This window comes from Lissotriton vulgaris, unplaced genomic scaffold (assembly GCF_964263255.1).
Source record: "Lissotriton vulgaris unplaced genomic scaffold, aLisVul1.2 SCAFFOLD_3089, whole genome shotgun sequence".
NCBI classification, from domain to species: Eukaryota; Metazoa; Chordata; class Amphibia; order Caudata; family Salamandridae; genus Lissotriton; species Lissotriton vulgaris.
In genome coordinates, this window is record NW_028248643.1 from 116,353 (window position 1) to 130,914 (window position 14,562).

At 45.3% G+C, this 14,562-nt stretch overlaps 1 pseudogene across 1 annotated transcript in view; it reads left to right on the top strand.

The window, feature by feature from the left end:
* The first annotated feature begins 793 nt into the window (after nt 1–793).
* LOC147663879 (alanine aminotransferase 2-like) overlaps nt 794–14,562 on the top strand; it is a 131,189-nt pseudogene continuing 117,420 nt past the window's right edge. Inside the window, exon 1 of the transcript XR_015305207.1 lies at nt 794–974. The product of XR_015305207.1 is annotated as an alanine aminotransferase 2-like (transcript). The remainder of the gene's footprint in view (nt 975–14,562) is intronic.

A 14,562-nucleotide genomic window follows, 5' to 3' on the forward strand; every position in this document is an offset into this window, starting at 1 on the left:
GTAAAAGCGAGGGAAAGTATGTGTTTTTAAATTAACGTGTCTGTTACTTTCTGGTAGCTTTTTTATTCTGTAAACCACTGTAATTATTATGCAATGTACGTGTTTTGTGCTTTTGTGGTCATTTTTTATGCACCGAATAAAGCTTCATGACTTTACTTATATGTCAGGCCTAAAGCATATGGCATAATACTTCAGAAAGAGCAAATCTGCCTCGCTCATTGGCCTGCCACCATAACCAATCCGGTCTGCTGCACTGGACATATGCTTTACCACAAGCAAACAGTGCAACACAAGCAAATGTTTGGTAAATGCACACAACTTCTGTCCAATCAAAAGCCTGTAGGGAGGAAGATGTGCATGTATGCAGAACCTACATCCATCTTAGTAGTGCTTCTTAGAGCAATTTTGTTGGTGACCTTAGAAGGACAAGTGACAGCCGCACTGTCCAGCCAGAACTAAAATTGTACTGTGTGTGATAATGAACAGAAGATGTTGACCTCAAACCTGGAGCCCTACTGGCTGAGGATGGATCCTGGAGAGAAATATAAAGCTGCGAATGGTCTTCTGTATGGACTGTGCTCCCTTCCTTTGAAGCTAGATTTGTGCTACGTAAGCCGCACACACAAGGGCTAGTTGGCTGCTGTGTCAGGTCTGTGTGTGTGAAGTGGACAGGTTAATATTTACTGTGTCAATAAACTGAAGATGCTGCAAATTCAGGCTGGATTAATGATTTGTAAGTCTGCATTCTGGTAGAGGTCACAGACTTCTCTCAAAGTCCACAACTAAAGTTTGCATCCACATGCGAGAGAGCAATCCCTGCTGTGACATTTCAGAAAGAGCCCTTGACGATGGCGGCTGGACAAGGCAAGGTGCTGACGCTAGGACGGCTGCACCGCAGGATTACAGACCTCAAAGTGCCAGCAATAGAGGACATATTGAAACAGGCTGCGGTGATCAAACAGGAACTAGCTCTGGTGAGTGCATTGTTTCAGTGGTCAGATGAGAGCCTGTGGTACCCCTGGGGTCAGCCTGAGCCTCTGGTACCCCTGGGGTCCGTGTCAGTAGGAGCCTTTGGTACTCCTGGGGTACCGGAGTCAGTAGGAGCCTGTGGCACCCTCAGGGAGCCCAGATTCAGTGGAAGCCTGAAGCAGCATGTGAGGCCGGAGTCAATGGGAGTCTGCAGTGTCCCTGGAGGCCCAGAGTCAGTGGGAGGCAGCAGCAATCCTGCGGTAAGATGGGAGCCCGTGGTACCCCTGGGTTCAGTGGGATACTGTGGTGCTGCTAGGGTACTGGGGTCAGTAGGAGCCTCTGGTACCCCAAAGGTCAGTAGGAGCCTGTGGTACCCCTTGGGTCATAGGAGACTGTGGTACCCCGTTGGTCATAGGAGCCTGTGGTACCCCTGGGGTTCAGGAGTCAGTAGGAGCCTGTGGCACCCTCAGGGAGCACATATTCAGTGGAAGCCTGAGTCGCCATGGGAGGCCGGAGTCAATGGGAGCCTGCAGTATCCCTGGAGGCCCAGAGCGAGTGGGAGGCAGGGGCAAACCTGCAGTCAGATGGGAGCCTGTGGTTTCCCTGGAGTGAGTAGGAGTCTCTGAAACCCCTGTGGTCAGAAGGAGCCTGTGGTACTGCTGGGGTCCTTGGGTCAGTAGAAGCCTATGGTACCCCTGGGGTTCCCTAGTCAGTAGGAGCCTTTGATACCCCTGGGGTCAGTAGGAGCTTGTGGCATCCCTGGGGTCCCAGAGTGAGTAGGGGCCTGTGGCACCCTCAAGGAGTCCACAGACAGTGGGAGCCTGAAACACCATGGAAGGCCGGAGTCAATGGGAGCCTGCAGTATCCCTGGAGGTACAGAGTTAGTGGGAGGCAGGGGCACCCTTGTGATCTGATGGGAGCCTGAGGTACCCCTGGGGTCAGTAGGAGCATGTGGTACTGCTAGGGTCCTGGGGTCAGTAGGAGGCTGTGGTACCCCTGGGGTCAGTAGGAGCCTTTGGTGCCCCTGGGGTCATTAGGTTCCTGTGGTACCCCTGGGGTCAGTAGGAGCCTCTGGTACTCCTGGGGTCCCGGAGTCAGTAGGAGCCTGTAGCACCCCCAGGGAGCCCAGATTACGTGGGAGCCTGAAGCAGCATGGGAGACATGAATCATTGTGACCCTGTGGTGTCTATGGAGGCCCATTCAGTGGGAACCTTTTCTACGCCGCAGGCCAAAATCCAGAAGGAGGCTGTAACACCAGGGTGACATAGGAGAGGTGCAGAGTTAGTTGCAGCCTGTGATACCCTCGGGGGCAGTTGAATGGGAGCCTGTAGCACTGCGGGCCGATTAAGCGGTGTCCAGTGTCAGTACCAGCATGCAGTACCCTCAGCAGGCTCAGTGTGAGTGGGAGCCTGCTTTACTCCCAAAGGCAGGACATCAGTGGGGGTCTGTGTTGCCCTAGGCGGTCCGGATTTATGTACATCATGCAGCAATGTGGAGGGGGGGCGGGGCAGAGTAGGTGAGAGTCTGCAGTACCCCCAGGGGCAGGGAATTAGGGGGAACTTACAATACCTGTTGGGGACTGAACCCAGTAGGAGGCTGCGGTTCCCTTGGGGGCCCGATTTCAGTAGGAGCCTGTGGTACCCCTGGGGCCACTGATTCAGAGGAACAATAGTAGTCAGTCTAGTAACCATGACATGGCGTCATATTCTTAAGTATGGCTATACCCCCATCCCTCCTCCCATCCGGACAGGTAGCCAATGAGTCATTCATTCTGGGCCCCAAACTCAGAAGTGACATAAGGTTTGGGCAGTTTTATTAATGTATAGTTGTTTAAGAAAGCTAGAATTCTGGGTTTCAAAAGATAGAAGTGGTGGGAGCATCTCTTCATATCTGAAAGGTGAGGCTGGCGGCATGGAATGGTCCACTTGTCTTTGTGTAGTGAGAGGTCCATGACATCATCAGCCCGATGCCGCTTCCCTATTGGATGGAAACAAAGCTAAATAATTCTGTTAGCTAAGCATAGCGTTGAATGAAAAGTAATCATGTCCTAGGTAGTTGCAGTCAGTCTCTACGTCCATAATGACATACAGATGCACTGGACGTCACATAGCTAAAACTCAGGTGTCCAATCATTGGAATTCTGTTGCAGAAAACCCCAATTAATTGCATGATGTCTCAAAATCAACCTCAGAATTTCTAAATCTGGCATTTAAACTGACCTTTACCTAAAATGTGTGATTGTCGCCTCTCCTCTTTTCCCTCAAATTGCCCACCCTTCTCTTCCATCCTCTGTACGTCTCCTCTCCCTGAGCACAGCCTCGTGAAAGTCTCACGCATATCTGCTTAATCTCTATGACTGTATTTCTGAAAACTGTCTACAACCTTTCCTCCCTTGAGCCATACCCCTGCAACCAAACGCTTCTACCAACCATGTGCATGAAGTCACATAACCCCCTACTAATGACCACACTTCACCCATATTAATGTAATCACAAAGAATCTGGAATGAACGCATAGAATAGTTTGATGAGGGCACAAGACTAATTTCAATAGGTAACAATAACCAATTGCAATGGACTAACCACTAACCTGGGATTCTGGAGCAGCGCTCTGCATGAGGGGCTCCTCTGCTATTGTGGAGGAGCGTCAGCCCCCGTCACCAGCCTCAAAATGTAAAAAATAAAATAATAATAAAGTAATGTTTATTTTTTTTTATTTTTGCTCTCAGAGTCGATCCATCATGGGGGGACAGTCACAGTGCGAGTGGTGGGCACTGTTATCAGTGTGCATGACGGTCTGGACGGCCAACTCAGGTCGGATAAACCGTCATGCGCACTAACGCTTTCTCAAACCTGGACCGATGGCTGGGATAGAGAGAGCAGGCAGAGGCTGCTAGTCTCCCTGGGAGCATAAATAGTGAGCGCTCAGGTCAATCCTGGCGCGGCTCTCATGACATAAGAGCAGCGTCAGGATTGGCCGCAGGGGAGTCTGGGAGCCTGTGCTGCCTGCAGTGGAACCTGATGATAAGAAGAGCAGCGATGCCGCAGGTAAGTTCTTATTTGTATTTATTCATGTTTTTTATTTTGTCATCATCTTTTGTATGTCATCCCTCCCTGCCCCCGCCTCTCTACCCTGACACCAGCTGCCACTGATGCGCTGCCACGTCTCGTCAGAGGTAGTAAGAGCTATACAAGTGTAATTACAATTGCAATTTATCTTTCTTCATCAACATGATGCTACTGGCAGTGCTAGAGAGGAGAGACGAGGAAACATGGTGGCGTAGACAAGACACTATAAATACAGCAAGGGCAACAACTCGCTGCACCAAGAGCTGGTGAATGGGCGTTTATAGGTTTATTACCGCAGTTTTACATTCTATTTAAAGTGTTTCCATTTTCTTTTTGATGATGTTGGTTGCCAAGTACTTTGTGTCTTGTTCATCACTTTTGGCAAGTCCAGGTTTGTTCAGGCAACTACACTTGGTTTTCAAATGGTTAGTTTATTTTTAACATAGAAGCCTTGACTTAAGTGCCCCATCAGGCAAAGTGCTGCTGCCTAAAAAGTCATATTCGGCTTAAGTGACATCACATGAGGCCACACAATACGATGGAATTCTTGTCCAGAATGCTTAACTGTGCTTGTTTTTTTTTTATTAAACTTTCCTGTATGCTGTGTTCTGCAAAATTTTTTCATTCCTAAAATTAAGAGAATAGGTCAAAGAAAACGTTCTCTTGCATATCATTCATCCAGAGGTTTCAATTCTCTTCTGATCGATATGCGATCTATGGGTAGCCATTTACAATTCACAACAATTCCGAAGATCTGGGTTTCCACTAGAGGTGGGAGTAAATTGAGGGAATTTGGTAACTCCATATTACTCCTGCAATGTGGAGTTCCGAGAAAATTCCACCAATCGCTGTGTGGCAGATTTTTCCTCCAGTGAGGCTCCAGAAATGTGCGAGCGAGATTTTGTCATCCCCAAGCATGATTTTCTATCGCTGGCACTCACAAGCGGTCAACAGACTGCTTCTCGAGTAGATTTGCTGCCACTGGAGCAGATTTTCTACTAGATTGGCAGCAAAATCCACTTGAATGACCGCGCGCTCTCACGCATCACATGGTGCCATTCCTGCTGATTTTCAGTGTTGCTCGTTCTTAATTGCAGTGTGAGTAGTGCGACATGCTCATTTTCTGCCCGTTGGCATAACTCAGTGGAATCTCGCAAAGTTTTTATGTAACTTTACGGAATGGCAGGGAGTGAAATTCCACCAGTCTCGCCCACCCCTACTTTTTACTCTATAGATTTTATCTTGGTTTCATTTCCGAGTTTTCCTCTACGCTTTACAAAAATAGAAAACAAATGAATAAATAAATAAACAAGGCCACAGAGCTGGATGTCTCATTGTAGTGAAAAGCAGCAGGTACATCTACATGTACAAGACTGCATAGGGATTAGTGAGCTTTAAATGTCTGACTTAGTACTACTTGAGAACTTAGATATGTCAGAAATTAGGGATTTGATGTGATCCTGCTCAAGTGAGTCTAGCCTACTACTATATCACGCATTGGGAATTTAAAAAAACATTCCCCTGTGCATCTCTATTATGTTTCTTGTCACAGAATTAGCCAGACATTTGTGATTCTGATCAGATGAGACTGTGATATCCGGGCAGTGAATCAATGTAAATGTGATCAGGTTGTCTCTGCTATTTTCCCCATAACCCTACTGAGTAAGACATAGGAAATTTACATTGTGTTTTTTCTGCCTTGTCTATCGCCCTGATAAGGCAAACATTGGGGATGTGTTGTCTGGCACCTCCTACTGCTACTCGTTGAATTTTTTGTAACTAGCCGTCTACTAATCATTCCTCGCCCCTTAGTAACTCAAGGTTAACTATCTGAAAAGACTTAGCATCATCTTTAGCAACCTATGTTTTACAAATTTAGGGAGAACAGAAAATCCATGTCCTTTAATAAGTCCTAGGTTCAGAAATGTTTTATTTCCCACACACCCCTTAGTTCTAAACACTTAAGAGAAATGGGTTACTGGCTGAGTGAGGTGAAACCCTACTAACGCAGCATCCATTATTCTTGTCAGGGTGAAATTAAACAAAGCCCCAAATTAACCTGTACTTAACCGTCTAGTAGCTTGGCACAAAAGGCTTAATTTAGAGGTAATGTGTGAAGTATTCATATAGCACTTCAATAGTAGTAAAACAAAAACACAACACAAAAAATCTAGAAAAATACAGTTAAATGGAATAAATGATTTATGACCAGAATGACAAAAATCCAATTAGTAGGACCAGAAATATGTAATTTTAAAGATTTAAGTGAAAACAGTGCTTAGAAGTCCAAAGCGTCAACTGTGGCTATCTGGTTGCGCCAGATCGGGTCAAAGTGACAAGTTGAGTCTGACCATGATGGAGTATGGGCCAGATACAGGGACCAGGTTAGGTTCAATAACTAAGTACCTTAAATCCTGGTTGCTGGGCGTTGCGAGGTCCTGGGTTGAGGATGCATCACATTGCGACAGTTCTGAGGTGCTGTGGGGTTGCGATGTGAGCTCCTGCTTCGTGAGTGTGTCATGCAGCGGTGGTTCTGAGATGCTGTGGGGCTGTGATGGAAAGTTCTGTTGTATTCCGCTTTAGTTTTCCGTATATAGGTTTTCCTGATACATGTCCTTATATAGGCATAATTTGCATTGCCCTTATTTAGGCATAATATCCCAGTCCTAATTTAGGCATTAGCCATGCTATCCAAATACAGGCATCGTTACCTACATCCGTCCACCCCAATGTCACAGCGAGTTCTTAGAAACCAGACACTAAAGCCATTGAGAGTTTCGCTAGCCTAGGACTATTGATTTCTCCAAGAACTCATTTATTATGGAAGAAGCGCTATACCCTAAGGGTTCATTCATGATGTCTTCCTCTGCCCGACTTTACGTCAATGCTAACATTCCTAAACCCCTTCCAGGTATAAATACACTTTCCCTTTCCATGGCAAACAACGTCTTGGTTCGATTTGGCTGCACTCGCCACGGCAAGTAAGGAGGAGATCTCGACTTAGAGGAGCCCGTGCCAGCCTGACGCGCTGACAAGACACTGTCATCCCTGCTTGCAGAAAATCCAGCTTCCAGTGTTCTGACTCCCTTCGCGGGGTGTTAGAGTTCGAGACTCGGAAAGAGATTCCACTCTCTCTCATTTTCAAGGTATGGAGCTGACTAGAACCTAGAGGGACTCTTGGCATAACAAAGTATAGCTTATCATACTATAGAATACAGCACCTACTTCTTACCTTGTACTACACTTAGGTTCGGTACACTGGGGTAGAACTAGTTAGAGAAAGCATTGTTCGAATCTCGCATTTTAGCCTGTGTTATTTACGTGTATGTATGTGAATATGTGTCATAGCTAAAAGACAATGCTATTAAAGTATTATTTCTTTCTACTGCTTAGGCTGTACATAATATATCTCGCATACTGTCTTATTAACCGCACATATCTCTTATACGAGAAATAAGACTGTTCAATAAATCCTTTTTATTGAAACGCCCGTCTATTCTTTCTGTGTAACTCTGCAGAAACTAAGCATGCACAATTAGCTGAGTGAAACTGTTATCTATTGTTTCCACGATTCTGAGAGTGCTCTGATTCTAAAGGGAAACAAAGTTGTCATGTTTATTCGGTTGCCAGAAACTACTACCTTTTTGTTTACAAGGAGTTTCTACTGGCCTCTGAGTTAGCTGGCACACAAAGTAATTAAGTTTAATACACTCAATAGGAGCATACTGACCTCAGTCCTATGCCAAAACTATAGTGTATATTATTCCAATGCGCAGAGCCTATAAGGGAAATAGGAACTACACTACATGGCGCCCAAACGATTTGGTAAGGCAGTTATTTAATGCTAGATACTGAAGTGACTCAGTCATGTTTTTCTCAGAGACTCCTACTCACATACTCCATAAGACGTCTGTAGTGAGTAGGGTTAAGTGTCTGCTAAAACTGAATAGGACAAAAATCCTATATTATCTGTTTGGTTTGTTCAACATTGAAGAATACAGTGTTCCAAAATATTTTGCAACTTATCTTGGTTTCCTTGAAACTTGTTCTACCTTTTTAAAAAAACAATGTCCAATTTCAGGGATAATGCTGAGGCTGCTCCAGTCGACGAAGCATTATATCTCACTGTAAATTCTACCGGTTTTAATGAAACCAATGAGGATGCGATACCTATCCATCCAAATATAAGGAGAGCCATCATTCTAAAACGTATACAACACGGCCTATCACCTAGAGGTGGTAGAGCAGTTTTCGTGATAGAGGCACACAAATCATTTAATACAGAGGTATTCTATTCATGGATTGTATTCCCAGAATCAAATCCAATAACAAAATTGTTTCACTTCTTTAAAGAAAATGATCCACCTGAGGAATATATTCCTTTTGAGGATATTGAAATTCCACTCACATACCAGAATTTCTGGTTTAAAGGCGCCCTACAACATCATAAAAACATTACCAGGCTCGGTCCACTAGGTAGACCAGGAGCAACACCCTCATCCTGACATTGAAAATATGTCAGACGATGAATTACTCACTCAGCTAGACGAGTTAATAAAATTACACAGTTAAGACACGACTGTCTGAAGGTCCTGAAAAGGACTCTATGAAACAAAATCCTACATCTTCTAAAAAGAAGTGGGAAACTAATAAACAAAATCAAAACAGAAACGTTCTGACTCCCAAGGTAGGTCTCCTCAAAATGAGCCCTTTGAAAGGAGGTATAACTTTAGGAATAGGGATAATTTAATTTAAGAAAACCTGACAGGTATCAGGATCCTGATACACGTTCTTCTCGTACCTTTCAGATATCACCACAGACATCTGAAAGAAGAGGACGGTCAGATCACAAAGAAGTCCAAAGACAATCAACACGTTCAGATAAACAAATCAAAACCACAATTCACCAAGAAGAAAGTAGCAGGTCTGAAGATCAGACATGCCGAGTATACTGAGAAAACAACTCAAGACCAGAGAATGGGCTCAGACAGAATGAATTGTAATTGTAATTGTAATTTTGATTTGTAGCGCGCCTTATCACCCAAAGGCCTCTAAGCGCTGTCAGAGGGCGAACCTGAACTAGGTAGAGAAGAGGGGGAAGGCTGCTTAACTCGTGCCCCATGCTTTCAGGAAGAGCACAGTCTTAAGCTTCTTCCTAAAGGGAAGGAGGTTCACTTACTTGCGTAGGTTCACTGGAAGGCTATTCCAGACTAAGGGGATAGCGGTTGAAAAAGCTCGCCCTCCCATTGAGGACAGAATGAAATGGGGGCAGACCAGTAGGGTGGCCTCTGCTGACCGCAGTGCCCTGCTGGGAACATAGGTGGCAATGCGATCCTTGATGTAACTTGGAGCTTGGACGTGCAGGGTTTTATGTGTAATGCAGAGACCCTTAAACTTAATTCTCTGCCTGATTGGGAGCCAATGAAACTCGCGTAGTAGGGGTGTGGCATGTGCTCGTCTTGTTTTTTTAAAAACGAATCTGGCTGCGTCGTTCATGACGACTTGTAATCTGGTCAACAAATGTGTGGGAGGCCAGCGTACAAAGAGTTGCCATAATCCAGACGCGACAGTATCATTGCTGAAACCGCCCATCTGAGTGTGGCAAAGGTAAGGAGTGGAGACAGTTTCCGCGTTGTATCAGGAGGCCAACACAAATTCCTACGACTGTCGAGACTTGTTGCGTCATGGATAGCTTGGCATCAATTTTGATTCCCAGGCTTTTCACGACCATGGCCGGTTCAGGAAAAGGCCCTAGTTCTTTTGGCCAGAAGAGGTCATGCCATGGGCTGGAGACTGAGGCAACAGCTAGTACCTACGTTTTGTCAGGGTTTATTTTTAGTGAGTTAGCCGACATCCAGTTGACAGTAAATTTTAAGATGCTTTGCGTTCTTAAATGTGCCGTTGGTGAGCTGTCAATTTGGATAATGATTTGAGTGTCGTCAGCATAATTATAAATCCGGCACTCCAACTGATTCAGTGCTGTGATCGGGGGCTTAGAGAGGTTTTTTAGAAAAGAAGTGAGCCAAGCAAGGGCTGTGCCCTGAATGCCTAGAACCTCCATCCCCGACAATAGTTGGTCATGATTGACTTTGTCGAATGCCAGGGAGAGGTATAACAGCACCAGGGCACAAGGCATTTTTTTTGTCTGCCCTGAGTCTCAGTTCATCCAGCACAGAGAGCTTGACCAATTCTGTTCTGTGATGGGACCTGAAACCGGCCTGATTAGGTTCTAGGAGATGATTATCTTCAAGATGACGGGAAAGGGATGGAAGAACATGCTGTTCAAGTACTTTGGCAAGGAAAGGCAGCTGCGAGATTGGCCTAAAGTTTTTCAGAATCTTAGTGTCAGCGCCTTGTTTCTTTAGGAGCGGAATAACACCGGCCTCCTTAAGGTTGGCAAGGACTAGCCCTGTTTCCAGGGAGTGATTAAGGAGGGAGAGCACCTCGTCATCGATTCCCGGAAGGGACATCTTGATAATCTTGGGTAGGCAGGGGTCTGCTGGTGAGCCAGATTTCACCCTCCCAGTCAGGATAGCCAGGGACTCCTTAGTGAGTAATGGCAGGGTAGTTAAGGGATAGGCAATTGTAGGGAGTGGGAGGGTGGGGCCTGTGGGGCAGGGGAAGTTCAGAGTACGGTGAACTTCCGTCAGGAGATCCTTTATTTTCTTAGTAAAGAAGGATTAGAATTTATGACAGTCTTCCTGACTAAAGGAGGGTTGTTGCCCCTTATCTTTCCTTAGCTCATTCAGGACCTTAAAGGTTTCTTTCTGGGGATTGATGGCAGCAGCAATCCCGGCCTCATAGAATTCAGCCTTCTGTGATATGATGGCCTGTATATAGGAGACGAACGTTGATACATAAATAGCCCGAGCGCTAGGTTCATAAGCTTTACGTCAGGCTCTCTCACTCTGGCAGAGAGATTGTTTCAATATCCTGAGAGCATCATTGAAACAAGGGGCACCTTTGCCCTAGTCCAAGATTCTCACCCTGCATGCAGGTGCTACTACATTTATGGCGCCCTTAAGCCTTAGCGATAAGGTGGAACTATCGGCCTCTAAGTCGCCGTTGGGTTGCATTAATGCATCTGGGTGTCTTAGGGTGGCTATCGGTTTGTCCGCGCTAATCTTGTTCCAACTTCGCAGAACTTTCCAATCTGGCGGGGGTTTACCGGGAAGGGAGAGTCGGCCCGGATTAAGATGGTCCGACCAGGAGCAGGGTGAAATAACAATCAGGCTGGTCAGCGGGAGGGATGACGTCCAGTGTGTGACCCCTCTCATGCGTAGACCCAACCACCCTTTGGCAGAGATGTCAGGGCCTCTTCTAGCTGTTTTGCCTGACTGTCCTTTGGAATTTTCTCCCAATGGATATTGAAATCCCCCATTATCACTATTCCTTGATAGCAAGAGCGGAGGTCTTGGACTAATTTCAGGAAAGGTTCAGCAAACCTGGTTGACGTGCGTGGTGGGCGGTAGACTAGTAGTATTACAAAACAGTCTATGGGGGAACAGAACGTAACCCCTAGTACATCAGCACCCTCAATGCTTTCCCAGCAGAGAGTTTCTGTCGTGAATGAACAGTTGTAGAGGAAGGCAACCCCCCCTTTCGTGCTACTCGATCTGTTGTAGTGGATAGCCGCAAAGTTAGGTGGCAGAAATGCGAACAGATCTGAGGTTGTGGACTCTTCCAGCCACGTTTCTGTGACCCCTATAATGTCGAGGCGATCTTCCTGAAAGAGTGAGAAGACCTCAAGGTTGTGCTTTTGTAGTGAACGAGTGTTGAGCAGCTCAAAGCTGAATCCTTGCGGGCTTGCAGACCTTGGGGTGGATGGTGTATCTTTTCATTTTTTGGAGCTTGGTTGTGACTTTAGCAGCCTTTCTCGCCAGAGCCTGGCTGTTAGTGTGTGGTGTGGCTGCAGTACTCCATGATTTAAGGACAAGAGTTCCTGCATAGGGTACAGGAGGCTGGGCGCGGACAGGCACAGAAGGGCTTGCCTTAGGTGCGCCTTCGGAGCGCCCACTGAGCGCGCACGCTGCGTGCTTGCTCCAGCCTTGTTTATGATGCCCGTGACTTCTCCCACCCACCACTCATCCCTGATGTGCAGCGGCTGCCTATTCCAGACACTAGACCGAGCACTGCCTGGAAGTGCAGAGGCGGAAGTGAGGGGTCACTGAAGCGAGATGTGGGGAAAATCAAGTGCAAGATACAGTAACACAGGTGAAAAGTTTTAAAAACTGGATTAAAATGTCACCGATATCAGTATTACCAATAGCAGCATTTTTAGCAGCATTTTTCAGAATTCAGGCAAGCGGTGTTACCAAGCAGCCCACTACGAGTCAAGGTGAGGCCCTCTTACAAAGCGTGCTTGCTCCTGCGTTGCTTATCATGCCTGTGACTCCTCCCACCCACCACTCAGCCCTGCTGTGCAGCAGCTGCTTATTCCAGACACTAGACCGAGAACTGACCGGAAGTGCAGGGGCGGAAGTGAGGGGGGGCTGGGAGCGAGATGGGGGGAAAACTAAGTGCAAGGTACAATAACACAGGTGAAAATGTTTAAAAACTGGATTAAAATGTCAATGATAACAGCATTAACAATAGCAGCGTTTTTAGCAGCGTTTTTCAAAACTCAGGCAAGCGGTATTACCAACCAGCCCACCACGAGTCAATGTGAGGCCCTCTAACCTCAAGGTGAGGCCCTCTAAAGTGGTAACCTAAACCCGAAGGAACTTCTGGAGATATTGGACTTGAATGAGTACATAACAGTGGAGACTGTAGAGACCACGGTTAGTACTCCACAAAAGCTATATGAAATACTCCGGATGGAGGGAAACATACCAAGAAAAGTCAAAGCACTCTTTTGGGAGAAACTTTCAAGGGGTTATGATATACTTCTAGCAGAACAGGATTGGCCACCAGAATTTGTGAAGGAGTGCCCACATGGCGAGTACATCATTATGCCAGCCTTCTCCAACCATATTCCAATTCACCTAAAATATACATATGCCAGGAAATGGGCAGTTACCAAGCCCCCAGCATTATACAAAAATAATGTAGGATGGAATGAGGACTCACCTCACCACAAAATACAGTTAAAAAATCAACCTACTGCACAAAGGCAGTACCCAATTAAGCAAGAAGCTCACTCCTTTGTTTCCTGTATCCAAACCAGACAATACATATCGTCTAATTTTGGATGACAGGCATTTGAACACTTGTTCTAAAACATTTGCAGTGCAAAATGTACATAGTACAGCATTAATGAATAACATTGTGCGTAAAAAATATAAAACCACATTAGACATTTCAAATGGTTTCTTTTGTCAAAACATAGCACCTGAAAGTAGGTACTTAACAGCTTTCTCAACAATGGGAACCCAGCGTCACTTTTGTCGACTCCCACAAGGGTTCAAGAACAGCCCGGAGTTATTCTCAGGAAGAGTGGCATTGTCATATGTCGATGACATCTATCTGACAGACGATGACCTGGATAGACACTTGAACAGGGTAAGTATCATTATACTTGGCTTCGCATCTGAGGGCTATAATTCAACTTTAAAAAATCCAAAGTTGCCCACCTCAATGTCCTTTATCTAGGATATGAGCTTTCAAGTGGAGGCAAGAACCTGGCAGCTAACTATTTTGAAAAGTGTGCGCTGCTCCAACCTCCAAAAACGCTGAAAATTTTACAGTTGATTCTAGCTTTCCTAAATGTTGGAGGAACTTACATTATAAATTACACAGAAAGGATTTAACCTCTCTATAAATTAATCAAACCTGATTTTTCAATAAAAAATTGGACACAAGAACACACAGAAATATTGCGTTCCCTCCAAGCTAACATGTTAGCAACAAATCACTTACAAACATGCGTAAATACACTCAATTTAGTGATCCGAATAATTTCGGGTCAATGTGGATTCACCGATTTAACATTTAATGAGGGTGAAAATGTACCAATTTTATACAAATCACATTTGTATACACAAGCAGTGTATCCTGACAGCAGTTCAAATCGCTGTAGCAAAAGAAAGAGCTCTAGCTCAGGGGAAAGGCCTTATTGTCGTGGCTCCAGTACCAGCCTTAGAGGCAGTTACATAAGTGACCATTCCAAATACAAAAGCTTTACATCCTAGATGGATACAATGGGTGAATTATCTTGCTGCAACATATGTTGAATATGTTTTTGATCCTGATTTAAAAACACAAGCATTCCTGCAATATGAACATGAATGTCCTCTGCCCACTGAAATTCTGCTTCTTGATCAGTACAAATTTATAATTTATACTGACAGATCAGCACAACCCACTATAGAGAGTAAGCAAGCCTACAGTGCAACGTGCGCAATCGTTAAAGGTCGCATGCGCAACGGTATCTTCTGACCTATGGTCACTAAAACTCAAACTCTAGGAGATTGTATAGCTCAGCGAGATGAATTACAAGCATTCAAATTGGCACTTGAAAATACGGATCACGATTCCCTTTACAGTGTTCAATCATACAATGAATATTTACACAATTGGCTTCAAA